The sequence below is a fragment of the Gossypium hirsutum genome, chromosome A12 (genome assembly GCF_007990345.1).
Source record: "Gossypium hirsutum isolate 1008001.06 chromosome A12, Gossypium_hirsutum_v2.1, whole genome shotgun sequence".
Classification (NCBI taxonomy): domain Eukaryota; kingdom Viridiplantae; phylum Streptophyta; class Magnoliopsida; order Malvales; family Malvaceae; genus Gossypium; species Gossypium hirsutum.
In genome coordinates this window covers 33,175,467-33,186,314 of record NC_053435.1, presented here as the reverse complement: position 1 = coordinate 33,186,314, position 10,848 = coordinate 33,175,467, and positions in this window count along the sequence as shown.

The following is a 10,848-nucleotide window of genomic DNA, read 5'->3' as shown; positions in this document are numbered from 1 at the left end:
CCAACTAACATGTTTCAAGGTTATTCGGGGTCCAATTCAAAATCAAGACTCGAATCCAAACTTAGCTATCAAAGTACAATTGGATGTCTCGAGACATGAAGGTTGAGTACTAAGACATGCTTCCCCTATTTTGAACCCTTACATTCGATGTTCTATCTCAAGACCATGTAGTTCATGTCTCGTTACTAAGCTAACCCTGTCTCAGGACATGTTCACCATGTCTTGAGACCATTACCCAAAAAATGCACAAAATTGTCATTTTTGTTATTGATGTCTCAAGACAGTAGTGTTATTTTACATACAATGCGCATTAAAGCATTTTTAAATATACTTCAATACAAATCAAACTTAGGCCATCATGGAACCACATCATCAAGCATAAATTAGGTTCATGTATTAATTGGATTATGACCAAACGTGAAGCGATCATTAGTACGTGTGAATACCTAAGGAATCAGGTTCACATATTAATTGGATTATGACCAAACGTGAAGCGATTATTAGTACGTGTGAATACCTAAGGAATTAGGTTCACGTATTAATTGGATGAAAATTCATTTTCTTACTAGTTGATTAAGATTGCCCTAAGGTGATTTAATTCAATGAGTATAGGGATTATCATTGCAATGACTTACAAATATTTTCCAAGATTTAATGTCAGACGTATGCATTATCTTAATGCATATCGTTTGTTGCAAAAGGTTTTATAATATTTCCTTAATACAAAAATATTAATGAATGGATGTTTTATTTTTAGTTCAAAAAAATGACACCTACTCTCTTACTAAACATACTTATTGAGAACAAACTAAACGAAAATAACTATAATGAATGGAAAAAGGAACATCATGATTGTCCTAAGCTATGAGAAACTCAAAACATTTCTTGATAATAGATGCCCACGACCACTCAAAATAAGGCTAGAAAACATTGGGAGGAGTTTGATGGGATAGCTCGCTGTCATATGCTGGCAAGTGTGACCAACACTCTTTATAAGAAATTGGAGAAATGTAAGGTTGCCAAAGTTATTCTAGACAAACAAGAGGACATGTTTGGAGGCCAAACTGCCTTGGCATGACAGTCGGCTATAATTAGTTTGATGAATGCCCAACAAAAGCCTAGTACTCTAGTCAAAGACCATATGATTGCTCTTACGAATACCTAAGAAATTAGGTTCAAGTATTAATTGGATTATGACCAAACGTGGAGCGATTATTAGTACGTGTGAATGCCTAAGGAATTAGGTTCACGTATTAATTGGATGAAAATTCATTTTCTTACTAATTGATTAAGATTGCCCTAAGGTGACTTAATTCAATGAGTATAGGGATTATCATTGCAATGACTTACAAATATTTTCCAAGATTTAATGTAAGACGCATGCATTATCTTAATGCATATCGTTTGTTGCAAAAGGTTTTATAATATTTCCTTAATACAAAAATATTAATGAATGGATGTTTTATTTTTAGTTCAAAAAAATGACACATACTCTCTTACTAAACATACTTATTGAGAATAAACTAAACGAAAATAACTATAATGAATGGAAAAGGAACATCATGATTGTCCTAAGCTATGAGAAACTCAAAACATTTCTTGATAATAGATGCCCACAACCACTCAAAATAATGCTAGAAAACATTGGGAGGGGTTTGATGGGATAGCTCGTTGTCATATGCTGGAAAGTGTGACCAACACTCTTTATAAGAAATTAGAGAAATGTAAGGTTGCCAAAGTTATTCTAGACAAACTAGAGGACATGTTTGGAGGCCAAACTGCCTTGGCATGACAGTCGGCTATAATTAGTTTGATGAATGCCCAACAAAAACCTAGTACTCTAGTCAAAGACCATATGATTGCTCTTACGTGTGAATACCTAAGGAATTAGGTTCACGTATTAATTGGATTATGACCAAACGTGAAGCGATTATTAGTACGTGTGAATGCCTAAGGAATTAGGTTCACGTATTAATTGGATGAAAATTCATTTTCTTACTAGTTGATTAAGATTGCCCTAAGGTGATTTAATTCAATGAGTATAGGGATTATCATTGCAATGACTTACAAATATTTTCCAAGATTTAATGTAAGACGCATGCATTATCTTAATGCATATCGTTTGTTGCAAAAAGTTTTATAATATTTCCTTAATACAAAAATATTAATGAATGGATGTTTTATTTTTAGTTCAAAAAAATGACACCTACTCTCTTACTAAACATACTTATTGAGAACAAACTAAACGAAAATAACTATAATGAATGGAAAAGGAACATCATGATTGTCCTAAGCTATGAGAAACTCAAAACATTTCTTGATAATAGATTCCCACGACCACTCAAAATAAGGCTAGAAAACATTAGGAGGAGTTTGATGGGATAGCTCGCTATCATATGCTGGCAAGTGTGACCAGCACTCTTTATAAGCAATTGGAGAAATGTAAGGTTGCCAAAGTTATTCTAGATAAACTAGAGGACATGTTTGGAGGCCAAACTGCCTTGGCATGACAGTCGGCTATAATTAGTTTGATGAATGCCCAACAAAAACCTGGTACTCTAGTCAAAGACCATATGATTAAGGACTGCATATAACCTTGGGAACAAGAATCTGACGCTTACACAACTCATTAAGGAGTTATAACCCTATGAGTTGATGTTGAATTGCGATCAACTGATCCAAAAAGCAGAAGAAAACTTAGTGGTTATTGCTTCCTCGAAAGGGAAGGGAAAGCATGCTAAAAGAAGTAAGGGCTAAGTCCTCTAGCCCACCTAAAGTGGAAATGAGGAGAACCAAGAAGCCTAAAGACGTATCTAAGTCTAAGTGTTTCTTTTGCAACAAGAAAAGGCATTTCAAGGCCAACTGCAAAGAGTGAAAGAATTACCTACCACTAAGGGCAAAGAATGAAATTCTTTATGATAGAAATTTGTTTAGTCGAAGATTCGATATACCACTAGGTCATTGATTCTAGAGCCACTAATAATGTATGTGTTTCTCTATAAGGGTTCAAGGAAACGAAAGATCTTAGAGGTAAGAGTCTGTCATTTTAGACCAGAAGTGAGACAATGTGGCAGCTGAAGCAGTGGGAGATGTGCATCTTTATTTTGATCATTTCAGAAAGATTAATTTAAAAGACGTTTTCTATATACCAAGTTTTAAAAGAAACTTAATTTTTGTTTCATGTTTATTTAAAGATGGCTTGAACGTGACTTTTAAAAATAATGTTGCAATATTTAAATGTAACACCCTTAACTTGTCTCCGTCGCCAGATTAGGGTTACAGAGTATTACGATACAATTAGAAACAATTAACTTCAATCATATAAAATTAATCAAATTTAATAATAACATTTAAATATGCATTTTAATTAAAATAAATATACACTTACAAACCATAAATCGAGCTTACAGGGCCCTAAAAATAGTTTGGGAACATTTGGGATCATTTTAAAACAAAAAATTATTTTAGAAAAATTGAAAAATTTAGGAAACAATGGTCACAAGGTTGTATGACATAGCTTAGGCCGTGTGGTTTAAAAACATGGACTTAGGCCAACTGTGTACAATTCAAACTATGGGACACACGATCGTGTCCTAGCCTGTGTGTTCGCCTGTATAAGTATTCGCAATAGGGTCACATGGCCGTGTCATAGACCGTGTGCTAGGCTGGGTATGCACTTGAAGTTTGGTCACACGGTAATGTCGCTAGGTCGTGTAACTATTTAAGACCTTGTGGTTCATCCTGCACTTAAAATTTAAATAACACACGGCCATGTAGTGTGGCTATGTGCCAACAGCTCGTGTCCCAATCCATGTGCTCCCTAAATAACCCTTAATGCAAGTCATTTCAACACTATTTCTTGCACATCAAACCAAACCATTTCAAATCACTTTCACACATTAAAAACACAAACATACTTAAACCATGCCAAAGTTAATCAACTTATATGCCTAACCAATATGCCATCACTTGGCACCCCAATTCATATACCAAATCAATTCAATTTCAATGCTAGAAGACTAATCTTAAACATACATCATACATACTATTTGACCATTTCATTCACATCCCAATTCTACCACAAGTCACCTACTTCAAAAGGGCATGAAAAAATGACTAAAGACACTTATTTACATAAACATTTACAAGCCAAAATCAATGACATATATATACACAAATAAGCTAGGCATAAGCTCAAACCATACCATATTAACAAAATATTATAAAAACTCCTATTACATGTTATTTATAACCATCAACATAATAACCAAAATCTACCAAAGTGAGACAGATAATGTGTATGTTCTCCGACTAGATTCCAACCGGTCAAGCTTTCCGACTGTAACACCCCTTACCCATATTCGACGCCAGAACAGGGTACAAGCATTAACGAACTTAAACACAAGCAAACATACACTTTCGAGCCATAAAATTTGGCATCAAATTCAAACTTTTTGCATTTAATCATAAGGTCCCTAATACAAGCCTATGAGGCCCAAAACGTGCTTTGGAAATGGTTTGGGACTAAATCAAGAACGTTAGAAAATTTTACGACACTTAGAATTTTTTTTTACTAAAATAGACATGCCCATGTTGGTAGGCCGTGTGGTCACACACGTCCGTGGCCCTAACCCGTGTAACTCTCTATTTGTCACCCAAGAAAAAATTGAAATCACACGGCCAGGGCACACGCCCATGTCCCGAGGCCGTGTTCTTCACATGGCTGAGACGCATGCTCGCGTCTCTGCCCGTGTGCTCAATCCTGAGCATTTTTTTTGCAACAAATTTAGGTGCAGGGGACACACGGCCAGATCACAAGCCCACGAGGCTGACCGTGTGTCACACACAGCCTAGACACACGCCCGTGTGTTTACCCGTGTGGACAATAATAAGGCTATTTACCAAGCCATTTTCCACCCTTATTCACACATACATTTACCCAATTCAAAGGCACAAAACAATACATACTCAGGCGACCAAAACATCCACATTCATGGATAAAACATATCAACTTTATATCTTTATCTAACATATTCACTACATTTATTAAGCCCTAAATCAAACATAAAAATCTCACATTCATTAGGCTTTATTCAATTACTATCTGGTTACCAAATTATACTCAAATTTCTCATCTCATCAATAGGTCACAATTCCAAACATTACAAAATCATTTCATAAATAAAATTTCCAAATATTTCATATTCACCAAGCATACCATGATCATATCACCATAGACATTGACATAGATATAAATAAACTTAGGCTTACAATCATGTTGCCACTATAAGCCAACTTACATGGCCAAATAACAAAACAAGCCTTTGACGGTTATAAGCCATTACATTGGCTGAAATCATATGGCACATATAACAAAATGACCAAGTCCCTATACATGCCATAAACTCAAAATACTTGAATTCATCAATACCCAAAATTGATAACTTGATAGTGTGATAGGATCTCCAGCGATCTCCAACCCGATATAGCTTAGTAAGTCCGCATGAAAAATAATAAGCAACTCTTATTAGGCATTTATCAAGTTCAACAATTTAAACACAAAATAATACCAATTGTTATAAATCTCATAGTTATAATTTTATTCAATCACGTGTTTACTCTATTAACTTATAAGCATAATTTAACATATCTTGGCATTAGCCTAACAACCATAATCTCTTTTTTGTAACATATCACAGCAATTAACAAGTCATTTCAAACCTCAAAGTAAACATGCACATTAATTATGAGTATTCACATTTTAAGTATATATTTTAACATTTTTCAATTGTTTAAAGCCCATATCTTCTCATACTTTCATAATCATTTTATTAAGCAATTATGCCAATCTTTCCTTTTTATCATGTCTGATGAATCACAATTCGTGCGAATAAAACATGTTATATCATAACTCAATTTGGCCCGAAAACCAATTACACAATCTCCAACCGAATTTACCATGTATTTCATACATTACAAATATAGACCAATAATCACAAGACTTTCACAAAAACATTCTCATGGAAACCATGAATTCACAATATCATAAAGTCAATGCTTATAAAATTATGTACATACCTGTACAAATTCGTAATACTTACATACTATTTCTCTTCTTTGACATATCCGTTAAATTACCCATTGAACCACTTGGAATACTAAAGGATATTTAGGAGAATACTAAAGGATATTTAGGAGCCCCGTACACTCAGTACCATACCAATGCCATATCCCAGATATGGTCTTACATGTAATCTCGTATCGATGCCAATAGCCTAGCTATGGTCTTACACGAAATCTCATATCGATGTCATATCCCAGATATGGTCTTACACGAAGTCTCATATTAATGCCATATCCAGATATGGTCTTACACATAATCCTCGTAACCCTAATGTCATGACATTTGTATCCGATCTATTCTTAAGGTTCAATCGGGATTTCACGTTTGGCGAAACTTTTTCGAATACATTAAAGGATTAATCACAATTTCATACAAAAATAAAACATTTACCACAATTATATCAATTAAGCATTTATAAATATATAATTTGATGCTTATTAAACACACGAAATTACCTCGACATAAAAATGACGAAAAGGGTCTAACCGTCAAATACTTGTTTTTCCCCCGTTCTATTTTCGAACCTCGTTTTTCTTGATCGCATTCACCTTATTTAATCATTATACTATTCAAATCAGCCCAAAATCACGTTATGGAAAAAATTATATTTTTGCCCCTAAAGTTTCACTTTTTTACAATTTAGTCCCTAGGCTCATAAAATGATTTTCATCAAATTTTTTCATTACCCAAGCCTAGTCAAATCTTTATTGTACTCATACCAGCCCAAATTTTTCATTAAATCACACTTTTACTACTTATTTTATAAATTTTACAAATAAGTCTTTTTAGGCATTTTCACAAAAAATCACTTAGCAAAATTCGTTTATCATACACCAAACATACATTTCCTACAATTAGACATCAAAATAAAAAAATATGAATAATGAATAAAATTTTAGACCTTGATTATTTCTTAAATTAGTGGTAGAAATAGATAGATCATGTTAGGAGGATTTAAAAAACATAAAAATCATTAAAAACGGGGCTAGAACGACTTACAATCGAGCTTGGAAGCTTGAAAAACTCTAGCCATGGTTTCTTCTTGGTACATTCCATGGGGTAAAAGATGAGCAAAAATTGGCTTTTAATTTGGCTTTTTAATTCATTTAATTGCCAAATTACTAAAATGTCTTTAATGAAAAACTTCAGAAACATACCTAACCATGTCCGTTTTTGTCCAAAAACTTAACCAATGGTCTAATTACCATTTAAGGACGTCCAATTTAAAATTTCATAGCAATTAGACACCTCTAGCATGTAGAACTCAACTTTTTCACTTTTTACAATTTAGTCCTTTTGACTAAATTTAGTGCCCGAAAGTCAAAATTTTTGAACGAAATTCTCACGAAATCATTCCATAAAATTGTAGATCATAAAAATATAATAAAAATAATTTTTTATGTCGGATTTGTGGTCCTGAAACCACTGTTTTGACTAGACTCAAAATCGGGCTGTTACATCAACGATCTACAGGAAAAGGAAACAACTAACGTAAGCAAATAGTACTTAATAAGCTCATATAAATATTAAACGTAAACTTACCGAATAAGCTCAATTTATGTAATTCATACATAATTCCTTTGACATGCTTAAGAGATTATCCATTTCTTATTTCAAAACCAACCTCACAAGTTAGTGAGTTCAATAATGAAACATCAAACATCCATCCATATAAAGGAACATATACCGGGAGCATATCCATATCCATAACATTCATCACATCTCTAATATGTAATGTTCATACCTTCAAAGCTCTTATTCCAACACTTTTCATTCCATCTATTATAATTTCATAACATTTTATATAATTAAGTTCATTCGTTTAAGCCTTTATTACCCATTAAACCAAATGAAACAATGTCGGATACACAGGAACCATGCTCACACAAAGTGTGCTTGTATCTGTAACTGTAAATGTATCTGTAATGTTCACACGAGCTATAAAGTGGGCATGCTCACACGAGCTTTAGGTTGGGGAGTTAAGGTACACGATGCTGCTCACACAAGCTATGGAGAATTCGCAACAAATGTAGGACCTTAGCCATTGGTAGGACATCTAAGACCAGTACCCAAAACCATATAACCCCTAATGACATGTCATTTGTATCCTAGGTATTCACAAGGTTCAAGAAGGATACATTATTTGCTTTGATTCCTTGTTTGATATAACATTTCATATACATATTTATGAAATTTACATTTTCCACAATTCGTCCATTGATCACCATAATTTAGTCTCATGAAGCATAAAAACATATAATAATCATTTAAGATATAACTAACATAATTATTCATTAACATTTAAACAAATATACAAATAATGAATTACCCATTATACGAATTTACCTAAACCAAAACAGTTGTAAAATCGAAGCCGACAACTAGTCCGATACATTAGCTTTTCCATGATTTAAATCCAATTAGCCCGTTTCTTTATCTAAATAATAGTTTTCATTCAATTAAATAATTCAAATACCATAAAATACTGAGATTCATATATTTGGCCCTTAATCGTCATTTTACACTTTTACCCCAAACTTTTACTTTTTATTCACTTTAGTCTCTAAACCCAAAACTATTTAAAATTCCATAATTAACCCCGAACACACTAAATCGATTTTACCATCACCTCAAAACAGTCCCTACACATAAAAATTACAAAATTCTCACTCTAAAATTTAATTATTTTCACATTGGTCCCTAAACTTAAAACTAACAAAATTTCCTTTATAAAATAGCCCTAATCAACAGCCAAGCTTATAAATTTATCATCAAATTTGAAAACCATCATCCACTCATCAATGGCATAATCCAAAACATGTGATATTTTTGTAAATTGGTCCCTGAGTTAGCTAGATTAAGCTACAACGATCACAAAAACATAAAAATTACTAAAACCAGGCTTGAAAATCACTTACATGCATGAACTTTTGCTAAGTCGAAGCTTCAAAGTCTTCAATTGTGTTTTTATTTTAAATTTTCAGTGGTTGAAAGTTATAGAAGATGATAGTTTGTTTATTATTATTTTTCTTTAATTTATGCTTATTTTTAACTTAATTACTATATTACCTTTAATGATTTCATTCAACTAACAAATTTCCTAACCCTTAACCGTCCATTTGTATTACCAAAGGTATATTTTCCTTTTAAATCCATTCACTTATAACAACTAAACCATTTAATCCATAAAATTACGTAGTGATTAACTTTTACACCTTTTACGATTTAGTCCTTTTTCTTTAATTAACTATCCAAGCGTTAAAATTTCTGGACCAAATTTCAATACACCTATATAATCACTCCATAAATATTTAATAAAAATATTTACAAGCTAGGTTTATAGAAACGAGGTCTCGATACATCATTTTCTAAAACCACTTGAACCTAATTATTTGTTCAATAAACAAAAATCATTAAATCAAATTTCAACGTAATTCTATGCTTGACTCGTAAATATTAAATAATAATATCTACAGACTCATTTGTCAGATTTGTGGCCCCGAAACCACTGTTTTCTACACCATTAAAAAACAGGATGTTACAACTCTCCCCCCTTAAGAAATTTCGTCCTCGAAATTTCTTACCTGGAATAAGTTTGGTTATTGTAAACTCAAACTCTTCTGTCTTCCAAGTCTAATATCTCTCCTCTTGTTTATTCTCGTTCAATTCTTAGAACTCAATGATATATCACTGTAATATATATCCTCCAAAAACTAAATTACCCGCTTCGACTGTCCGTCTGTTTGCGCCATAGCTTCGTGAATTTTGGATACATACAACTCAATTAGCTTTCAAACGAATAATCTGTTCTGACCGGAATAACAATAAAAAATATAAAAATGAGTCGTTTACATTAGACTGAAAATAATAATCCTAATCGATTTTCCTTTTCTCAACATTAAAGATAGTCCAGATACGGTATCCAACATCTGGCCTTCACATACCATCAAAATTATAATAAACCATAATAACTCAGACAGGACTTGATATTCAACTTTTTCATACTAGATATCTCAGTACAAACTCTAAAATTTCACATTTTATTCCCAACTATCAGTAACTTTGTCTCAAGTCATTTCACAGTTTGTCACACTTAACTTAATCAAATAGGCACTGCAATAATAAAATGTTTCGTATAATCTCAGAATTGTTCAATACATATATTTGATTTCAGAAATATAGACTATATCACAATCCGTACTGAAATTAGTGATCTGATCATTCTGAATCTATTCCAATCTAACTAACAAATTCAAATCTTTGCATCTAACAAATTCTCTGAAGAATAAACGGTTCAATTCTTATATCTGTACTAATCGAACGAGCATAATTCCAGGTTACCTGAGTAAAACATTATTGTCGATAATGAATTTTTTTCCCTGGATGTAAACTGATTTTGAATCAAAGCTTATGTTAATAGAGTTTTCAATTGGTCAAAAACTTTGTTGAGACTTATCTGATCAAAGAAATTTAACAGTTTCTTGTAATAAATTTTTCCTCGGCAACTGTACCGCGTGGTTTGTGCAAGTGTACATAGTCGTTATCAAGTAATAACTAAGTAAAACAGTTATCGTCTCCACATGGACTGTGTATGTTAATCAATTATTTGTAAAACTAATATTAACAATTTGGTAAGAAAACACAATATTCTTGTGGTGATTAATGATTAAATTAAATTAAATAATCTAGATGCAAAGTGATCTCTAATGCAAATTAATCTAAAT